Here is an 11373-nt window from a genome sequence, read left to right as displayed (position 1 = left end):
AAAAAAAAAAAAAAAGACACTGCCCTAATGCTAATCAACTAGCTAGTTCCATGACCAGGTATATCTGGTGTAGGCAAGGAAGCATGGCCACTAGCCATAGGTTACTATAGGAGAACAGAAACATTGAAGACGTTTAGGGGGGCTCCTTATCAATAAGACTAGAATTAGAGGATTGTGAGGTAATATAGGTGAAGATCAGAACAAGCATTGAACACCTACCATAGATGAGCATTGTAAGGCAGGAACTATAGTGAGATAAATGAGGCACTCTACTTGGTCACAAAATTTAATAGGGTTCCAAAAATCTCAGTAACAGATGTTAATGATATTTTAATACTTTGATATTAATGCAAAAGTCATGATTGTTTTAGTTCGTGTTGCTGCATAAAATTCACCACAAATTTAGAAGCTTAAAGCATCACTCATTTATAATCTCACAGTTTCTGTAGATCAGAAGTCCACGACGCTATGGCTGAGTCCTCTGTGCAGGATTTAACAAGGCTGAAATCTAGTTGTTGGCTAATTCAGTTTTCATTTGGAGCTCAAGATCCTCTTCCAAAGTCGTTTCTAATATTAGCAGAGTTAAGTTCTTCGTGGCTGTTAAGACTGAAGCCTCCACTTCTGTGTTGGTTGGGAATCCTTCTCCCTCTGGTGGGGGCTCTTCAGTCCTTGCCTGAGGCTCCCTCCTTTTTCCAAAGGCAGTAGTTGTTGTTGTTGTTGTTATGTGCCATCGAGTCGGCCCCGACTCATAGCGACCCCTCCTTGGGTTTCCGAGGCAGTATCACTACGGAAGTAGGATTGCCCAACCTTCCTTCCAAGGAGTGGCTGGTGGGTTTGAACTGCCAGCCTTCTGGTTAGCAGTCAAGTGCTTTAGCCACTATGCTACCAGAGCTCCGGTAGTGAGTTGAATTGAATACTTGCCACACTCAAATCTCTTTGACCTCTCTCTTTCCCTTTTGCTATCAGAGAAATCTCTCCATTTTTAATTAGACAAGATTCACCTGGACAATCTCCCTGTGTTAAGGTCAACTGTGCCATGTAATATGACATAATCACAGGAGTGATATCTCCTCATATTTACAGGTTCTGACGATTACAGAAGGACATATTTGGAGGCCATTTTAGAAAGTCTGCTTACTATAACAATGAACATAATACAAAATTTTAAATAAAGACAAGGTCCAATGCCTGAACTTAAATGATCCTACCTCACTCACTTCACCCTGTTCCCAACTCTGGGTCCAATAAAACTTTACTAAAACAAGCAGTCAGCTAATGGGCTATAATTTTCTTATTTGATTTTTTTTTTTTTAAATATCACATTAAAGTATTATTTATCTTATTGGAACACTCCCTTAAATTTTGTATTCCAGGTGAGTCTCACTTACCTCCCACTATTCTCAGCAATTTATGTTTCACCTACATCTTCTCATTTAGTTATCTTCACACCCTTGTAAAGTGAGTGACCAGTCCCCATCACAAATGCAGACACTCCGAGAGTAATTAACTTGCTTATGTTTATGCAAGTAGTTAAAGACAGAACTGGGATTCTAACTCAGATCTAGTTGACTCCAGAGACCACCCTATTATCAATTGATCATAGTGCCTTCTAGAAATGTTTGATGAGTATGCTGATGATTTATTGTGGAGGTTACACCAGAAGCACAGTATCATGAAAAGACCTGAAACTTGGGTTCAGAGTTTTTTTATCCAGCATTTCCACACTTTTGGTTTAAGTTATTTAATCTTTTAGAGTCCTGAGTTGAGATGATATTCACCTGTCATAGTTTTTGGGAGGCGTATGTGACAAAACTGCAAATTTTATAAGTCAAGGACTATATATTCTTTGGTTTCTTATGTAGCTAGCACACAACAGTTTGGTGAGTGACTGAATTAATATTGAAGGAATGAATGAGATTAAAAAAAACTATGATTATAATGTACCATACAAATACGATTTGACTCTGCACAAACATTAGATGCTTCAGTTAGCAAAATATCCAATTTCTAAGATGATTTCTGGAGGCATCACTGTTCATGAGTTTCCCCAATATAACAATTAATTGAAAGCAACAGACTAGATTGTAATATTAGGCACTTATACTGGTCTAAACATGACCTTCTGTGCTGTCTAACTTGGTGACACAAAACTAATCAATCTGGTGACTAGAACTGGCTGTAAAGATGTGAACTAAGAAATTCTTCAATGGTGAAATAACTTTAATTTTCAGAGCTGAGGTTTTGTGTATTGCACTGTGGCCATTGCACAGCAAGCAACCACCAGCCACTCAGATGGTTGAATCAGAAGAATGAAGGAAGAAAGGTAGGAATGAATGAAGACTTCCTGAATAACCTAAATATTTACATAATATGTTACTTTGAAGTATGTTATCCAGATTCTTGACCAATTCTACAATTCAGACTTTACAATCACTTGCATTTATTACAAAAATTTCTCAAGAACACTTTAAGAATTGTGCTTTTTTGTTTCAAAAAACGGTGACAATCTAATCTAAATGAACATCAGCCAAAGCAGACTGCAAAATGTTGGAGAGAAATCAGGAAATCGGAGCATATTTTATACTTGGCTCTGTTAGTGAAGGTAGGGCTTAGCACTATGTACTCCAGATGATAGATTGGAGCTGTACTTGGCACTTTATGGATTTGACTGATTTCTGGCTGTCCAGAAATTCTTCCTCTGAATTGCCTTCAAATTCGAAAGAAAGCCCAGATACATATTTTAGAGGCAGATTACTACAATACAATTCGCCTTTGATATCTTTGTTAGGCTCCTTTTTGTCTGTTTATCTGTCTCCCTCTGTACGCATAAACTTATATCTATTTAAAATACTATACAGATTGCATTTCCCCAAACTTACATTATTTTACATTTTTAATCCACAGATATGCAAATAATGTATTTTGGATACTAAAACAGGAAAGTCCTTTCCATAGGAAAGAAATTTTATACATAAGTTATGTTTACGTATAAAAATTTGTTTATAAACATTAACTTTTTCCATTCCTCAATAACATACTCTCTCTCTCCCCAACTCCTTTTCTTTCTCCCCTCTTTCTTCATCCCTCCCTCCATATCTACTGGGATATGTTATGTGACATCATTTTTACACGAGAATACCACATAGCTATACATGACTATTTCCACCAATGATAGCTTGTGTTAACACTGTTTACTCTCTTGACTTCTCACTGTAACTTTGTCTTTCCTTTTTAATCCATTATTATCATTTTCTTTATCAACCTCCTTTCTTTATAGTACTTAGTGGTGAGTGTCTGTTTGCTATGAGTTATGGAACAGAGATACTCTACCAGAACCTCACCCAGATATACTTAAAAATGACTAGTTACTCTAGTATGTCCTAGAATGAAAATATAAACTCAATAATCCTGTTCATACTGTTTTGTTTGGCTTCAACATTATTTCCCTATTATAGATCTGATCATGAAATGTCCTTGCTTAAAGCATTTCAATGGCTCCTAATTTTCTTTAGGATAAAGATGAACTCTTAATAAGACCTCCAGAATATACCCTGGCCTGGTCCCTTCTCCTGCTCAGTTAGTTCTGTGAGCCTCCTCATGGCTTTCCACTTCTTAGTAGAAAACTGTCATTAATATGGGTGGTTATGGAAGATCCATGACCACTCTCCCATTTCCAGTCATGTGGGCTAAATATTCATATGGATTAACTTACTAGTTTAATACTCAAAACTACACTAAGAGACAAATATTATCCTTATTTACAAATAAGAAAATCTCAGATCATTTATAATGCATTGGTCACTGTGGTGGATGCTGGGATATTTGAAGTTTTAATTATTTATATGTTTTCGATAGATTATTAACCTTAAACTCACTTTTAAAATAATCTTTAAAAACCATCTAATGAGATTTATATTTGTATATAAATATAGATCTGTTCCTGATCTTTCTCTTCTTTTCACATTTTTTTTGGTATATGTTAAAAATGCTGAATATTTATGTAATTATGAAAAATATTTTGTTATTTTCCCATGTTTTATCAAATATGTATATATCTGGAAACATTATGATTAATCACTGAAATTCGTTTACATTTGCAATTTTTTCTCATGAGACTACCTGGATTTGCTTATTCTAGTCACCTTTATCAAACCAGGGGTTAAATTCTCCAATTCTCTTTTGTATCAGACAAGAAGGGAGGAAGACTGGGCAATCTATCAATCTACTTCTGTAGAGATACTCCCTCAGAAACCCAAGGAGGGGTTGCTATGAGTAGGATCTGACTGTCGGCAGTGAGTTTAGTTTTTGGTTTATAGGACAAGAAATTAAAAAAAAACAAAACCTCACTACCGTGCAGTCAGTCCCAACTCATAGCAACCCCTCCTTGGGTTTCCAAGGGAGTATCTGTACGGAAGTAGATTGCCCAGTCTTCCTTCGGAGGAGTGGAAGTGGATTTGAAATGCCAGTCATCTGGTTAGCAGTCAAATGCCTTAGGCACTACACTACTAGAGCTCCTCAGACAAGACAGTCAAGGATTTTTTGGGGATGATCTGAAATCAACAATTATGTAGAAAGAAATCCAAATCTTGGAAGAATTATCTGATCAGATTGTTAATTTTACTGAAATAGCTCAAACCCATGATATCATCATTCTCATTTTGTATGATTGGAATCATTGATAGCAATATTGAGGACTCTGTACTGATCATTTTATTGCCTTGTTTAAAAAAAATCCTCATTTATTCCTTTTGCTGATATTTTGTTCTTCAAACTGTGCACCACCATAAGGGTCTTTGCTGAGGACTCAAAGTCTTCTGGGAGTGAAAAGGAAGAAGATTGAAGGGATACTTAGGGCCCAGGCTCTATACCCCTAATCTAGTTTAATCAGAGAGGCACTGCTTTTACCTGTACTATAGATTAGATTTCTGTAGAAAGTGTCAGTTGATAAGTCCAAAAAATGTTTGAGAACTACTGATTTAAAAAAACAAAACAAAAAAAACTCATTGCCATCAAGTTGATTCTGACTCATAGTGAACCCCATTGGATTTCCAAGGCAGTAATCTTTACAGAAGTATGTCGTCCCACCTTCCTCCCATGGAGCAGCTGGTAGGTTTGAAGTGCCAACATTCTGGTTAGCAGTCACATGCCTTAGGCACTGTGCCATCTATATATGGTTTTAATTCTTGTTAATGTCCCAATTATAGTCCTTCTTCCATGAGTGACAACAGATCTGTCCACGTAGGTCTTCTGCCATTCTCTTCTCTGTTCCTTGTTTAAGTCACACCAGGCCACTCTTCCTTTTACCATGGGTTTTATATTTTCCTTTATATGACTTCCACATGCTCTACTTCTCTCCTTGAATCCAGTTCCTTCTGGCTGGATTCTATTACCCTTTAAAGTTCAGTTCAAAGGTCACCTCCTCCTTTTCCTCAAGACAATCTCCTCTCTGACTCAATTGTTCTTTTTTGATTTCTATTATAGCTGTTGGAACATTTTTTGCCATTTGTATTGAATACAAGTCTATTCATTCACAAAACTGTAAATTCTTTGATGTCAGAAACCACAGTGAATTCAAGTTTGCATATTGCATGCTCATATTAGAAATAATAAACGTTCATTAAAATAAGTGAATTGCATATTTCTTAGATCAACTTTATTTAGTTATTGAAAAAATCCTATTATGCTAGGTGCTCAGCATTGTGGTAAATATTTTTAAAAATAATATTTAAATGAATATAGCTAGGATTGATGCTGTCAATCAAAACTCTTAAGATTGCTGAAGAGGGAACATTACTCCTAATTTTAAAGATGTGGAAACTGAAGATTAAATTACAGTATTTTTTTCATCTTACAAAATGGGTTTAGAGAACAAAAGTGATATCCTTATTTTCTCTACTTAACCCACTGTTGTTGTTGTTATGTGCCATCGAGTCGGACCCGACTCATAGCGACCCCTCCATGGGTTTCCGAGGCAATATCACTATGGAAGTAGATTGCGCAACCTTCCTTCCAAGGAGCGGCTGGTGGGTTTGAACTGCCAGCCTTCTGGTTAGCAGTCAGTGCCTTAGGCACTATGCTACCAGAGCTCCTACTTAACCCACTAGGGAGTCCTTATTTTATCTTAACTTTTCTTTTTTACTTTTCCACAGAATGTTCCCAATAACCTTTGCTTAAATTTCCTTGAAATATTTTCTCCCTTTCCTCAGTGTGTGAGCACCTTGCATTTTGTAGTAATAGAGTCTATATTTGGATAAGCCATACATATTTAGTTCTTTTTAATCTCACCTCACATCAGCCCTTCCAGCCCCTCAATCATTTTTGTAGCTCCTCTCTGAATTCACTGCAGTACGATGACATCCTTCTGGTACTGAGGTTTTCATAAATGGACACACTTGTCTGACTCATGATGTGTTATCTCTGCATGTGCTGCCCAAACAGTTTTTATAAACCACTATATCATCCTGTGAAATCTCATACTAATTTTCTATAACTATCACTGCCAGGTCTCATTCAACATTAATATTTTCCAAGTACAGTAGCTCCATTTCCCTGATTATCTGTGAATTTTTCACCCAAGACGCATTACTTTAAATTTTTCAAAGCCTAATCTTATTTTTATATTTCCTACTCAGAGCTGAAAGTGTCTATGTTTGTAAACATGTTTTCAGTTTTATCTAGGGCTTGCAGATCACCCAAATTTTGTGGTATTTATAAATTTAGTATATCATTCAGCTATCCTATGTAATTATTAGCCTCAATTAATATATAGATTTATGCCATTTCCCTTTATATCTCTCCCCAGAAGAAAATACATATCACTCAATTTATTTTCACAGAATATTTTACCCTTTGTGTATATGCTTTCCTATAGATGAATGAATGACTGTGTATTTTGGTTAATTTTCTAAATCATATTTTTAATATAACATATTAAAGCATATTCTATAACTATGGAATGCACCCTATATTGTATATAACTTATTTTTCTTCCATAGTTTTATTAAAATATGAAAGCTAAAATTCAAGAATGTATTAAGATTAAATTACTCTTTAGGATAAAATGAATGATCCCTGGTACCCCTGTTTATGAATGGGGAAAATATAACTCTTAAGGAATTATACCTTTATTCAACATAATTGGACAGACTAACCCTCAAAATTCCTTTTACCTTTCATGCAAGGGACCCATACCTATAGATACTGCTGAGGTAAGGGGTCCCAGATGATTCCTTAAACATTCAATGCCAGTATGATATTCTGCTGTTTAGACCTGAAATGAGAACTTGACACAAAGGTAGCCCATCTGGAGGCCTAAAAAGTGGTATAAGAGGTCTGTCCATATCTGGGTGTGGTCATGTAACATATATTAATGTTCTTACATTTCTGCAAAAATGACACTTTAAAAGTATTGTTATTAAATTTTATTAGTAGAGGAATTTAATGTACTTAAATGGCTTGTTTAACGTCATACAAATCAATAGAGAAGAGACTTTTGCAGCAACAAGAATCCAGTGTTAGTTTAACATAAGGAAGACAAGAATTAAACAAACATTGAATTTCCATTTCTGTAAATATCTTCTCTCTTTTCTTCAGTGACCTCTGAAATCAAAGCTTGGGGCCCCAGGACTAGTGGTAGCTGGTGGTTTCAGTACTCACCTATCTTCCTGAACCTGAACTTCATTCTAGGCCTAGAGGATTTCCATTACTGCCTTGCAAGGGCATTCCTTTATTAAAGTGGATGGTTTATTAATACATAATCTGGTCTTTTTCTATATTTTATAGTGGAAGATTTTCAGGACATCTTGGTTGCCATTTTGCCAGAAGACTGTAACGACTGCTTCATACATATGTGTTTACCTAGAATATCCTTGAGGACTTCCCACTGTACCAAATCATGCCCCAAACTAAAACTACTGCTGTTGGGTTAATTCCATGTCATAGCAACCCTGTGGGATAGAGTAGAACTGCCCCACAAGTTTTCTAGCCTGTATATTTTCACGGAAGTAGATTACCACATCTTTCTTTCGTGTTGCAGCTGGTGGGTTTGACCTGCTAACCTTTCACTTAGCAGCCAAAGGCTTACTACTGCACCACCAGGGCTCCATGGTAAGAAGGCCAAAGCAAAACCAAATCTGCTGCCATCAAGTGGATTCAGACTCATAACAACCCCCAAATGCTTTTGGAAAAAATGTTTTCAAAGCAATACACTTTTCAGAAGTAGGTTGTCCTGTCTTCCTTCCCCAGAGTGGCTGGTGGGTTTGAATGGCCAAGCTTCTGGTTAGTGTCTTAGGCCAGCACCACCAGAGCTCCTTATGAAGGTAGATGGTGACAATAGATATTTTTTAGTGCTAGAACAAATGAATTCATTACTTGACTAAAATAACACATCAGCTCATTAAAACATCTAGATAGGCTTTAAAGTCTGGCAGAGATATATTGTAAAGAACAGATGGAAATCAGAATAGTGAAAGACATCTTGATAAAATTGACCTATGGCAAAGGCTCCTAGCATTTCCTGGATCATGGAATCCTTTGTAAATCTAAGGAAATACAGAGATTCTTCTCAAAGGAAAATATACATATATACAAAGTCACTTATTTGCCTTATGGTTTCATTAGGCTCATAGTTAATGAACAGGCCCCAAAGGAGTGTGTTACTGCCAGGATTCCCTCACAAATTAATGACTCTGATTCACTTTCAACTACTGATATTGTTGCCCCTGGACACATGGACATGCTTTTGTGTTCTACAGCCACTTAAAATCACCTCTCACTGCATCTTGACTCATTTCCCAAGACTCAGTGTCACAAGAAGGAATGTGATTGGCTATGCCTGTGTCTGACACTTGAGACCTGTTGCCAGGTAGTTGGAAAGGTGCCACATGCTCCTTCTCAGCTTCATCTTGGGAGGCTGTGCTATTATTGTTAGGTACCATCGAGTCAATTCTGAATCATAGTGACCCTAAGTGACAGAGTAGAACTTTCCAATAGGGTTTTCTCTGGAAGTTGTCAAAAATGAAATGGAAAGCATAAAGATTGATATCTAGGCATTAATGAGCTGAAATGGGTGTTTTTTGGCCATTTTGAATCAGACAACTATATGATCTACTGTGCCAGGAATTATGGTTTGAAGACGAATGGTGTGGCATTCATCACCACAAAGGATGTTTCAAGATCTGTCCTGAAGTACAACGCTGTCAGTGATAGGATAATATCCATACGCCTACAAGGAAGATCCATTAATGTGACTATTATTCAAATTATTCACCAACCACCAAAGCCAAAGATGAGGAAATTGAAGATTTTTATCAACTTCTGCAGTCTGAAATTGACCAAACATGCAATCAGGCTATGCTAATTATCACTGGTGACTGGAATGCAAAAGTTGGAAACAAAGAAGAATTAATGGTAGTTGCAAAATTTGGCCTTGGTGACAGAAATAAAGCTGGAACTCGCATGGCAGAATTTTGCAAGACTGATGACTTATTCATTGCAAACACCTTTTTTCAGCAACACAAATGGCATCTCTACCAGATGGAACACACAGGAATCAGATTGACTACATCTGTGGCAAGAGGTGATGGAAAAGCTCGATATCTTTAGCCAAAACCAGGCCAGGAGCTGATTGTAGAACAGACCTTCAACTGCTCAGCAGAGAGTAGCTAAAGCAAATGGAAGAAATGAAAAAATCAAAGAGCTGAACCAAAGATTTCAAAGAGCAGCTCAAGCAGACAAAGCCAATTACTATAATGAGATGTGCAAAGACCTGGAGTTAGAAAACCAAAAAGGAAGAACACACTTGGCATCTCTCAAGCTGAAAGAATTGAGGAAAAAATTTAATCCTCAAGTTGCAATATTGAAAGATTCTAAGGGCAAAATATTGAATGATGCAGGGAACATCAAAAGAAGATGGAGGGGACTTCTGGTAAGATGACAAAATAGGGAGAAAGACTGCACAGACCCTCTTCAACAAAGAAAAAGGGAACCAATTAACACAGACACAGAAGATAATCCTGGACCCCTGAGCCTTGAAGGGAAGGATATAGAAGTGGACTAAACCCCAACTAGCAGAAGAACTTGCATGAAAATACCAAAAAAAGGAGACATACGGAGCTACAGTCTGGCAGTGATCCTGAGCGAGCCTGATGGCATGGCACAGACAGCTTGGAAAGTGCCAAGTGGTGGGAGGACCTAAGAATTAACCTAAAAATCAGCACTGCTAGCTGGGGACTGCACAGAGGACTGCTCTGGTGGCTAGGGAATAAAACTGAAGCACCAGCAAAGGGAAAGGTGGGCTGAGCCGTGAACTTTTGCCTGTCTGGAGGGTGCACCATTTTGAATGTTTACAAGCAGCTTGACCACTTTGGATATTTAAAGAGACAGAGCTCTCTGGGATTCCAGGGGCTTAAGAGTAGGTTCTGCTTGCCAGTAACCCCAAGGACACTCCGGACCTGGACAAATGAAAAGATGCGACATTCCCCTTGTTACTTTTATAATCACACCCCTTGGTGAATGGAGATGTGGCCACCCCCCACTCCCACCCACCTTCTGGGCCCGCAGGAACTCTATCCCAGTCTGTGTGCTCAGGCAGAGCCTGGGTGCCTGCCCTCCCCTTCCCCAATTTTTTTTTTCTTTTTCTTTTTCTTTTTTCTTTTATCAGATTTTAGTTTGCTTGTTTTTGTCTGTTTCAAAACTACTATTATTAATAATACATTTGTCCTTTTCACTATTATTCCTTATTCTTCCCCTCCAAGGTCCTAGTTTTCAGCTCTTTCTTTTCCCTGTTCATGGTTGCAATTTTATTTTTTTACTTTTTCTTTTTTTTTCTTGTGGTTAACCCTGTTCCTTGTTTCTCTTTTTGCATTTTCCCCATTTTTTTCTTCATTGTACTCCTTTTCTACCTTTTTTCTCTTATTGCCTTGTACCCAGATATTGAAGGTTTTCTTGTTTTTTCTTCTTCTTTTTCCCTTTTTGGTTACTGTTCCTATGTGATTACATGGTATATTTTTTGTCCATGTGCTATTAGTTTTTGATGGTTATTCAGTTGTAATCTTTGTCTAATTGAGTGGGAGACAGCAACAGTCCCCATAACACAACTACACCAACACCTTCTAAAACTTCACTTACTGACCAAGAGCCACCACTTCCTTCTCCATCAATGGGCCAATGATAAAAAACCACTAAGAAGAGCCTGATTCACACTTGTCTGCTATTCACAAACAGTTAATAGAGATCTTAATACAACAACACCACGATGTCTTGAAGACAACAGACCATCACAGTGCACACAAAGAAGCAGAATAAGGTGGTAGAAACAAGGGAGCAGGATACAGACCCAGAACACATCCCTGAGGAAGAAGCAGCATTGGAACT

The sequence above is a fragment of the Orycteropus afer genome, unplaced genomic scaffold (genome assembly GCF_000298275.1).
Source record: "Orycteropus afer afer isolate SDZICR_OR568_19922 unplaced genomic scaffold, OryAfe1.0 scaffold00087, whole genome shotgun sequence".
Classification (NCBI taxonomy): domain Eukaryota; kingdom Metazoa; phylum Chordata; class Mammalia; order Tubulidentata; family Orycteropodidae; genus Orycteropus; species Orycteropus afer.
The sequence above is the reverse complement of the archived record's forward strand: the minus strand, read 5'-3'. Positions refer to the sequence as shown.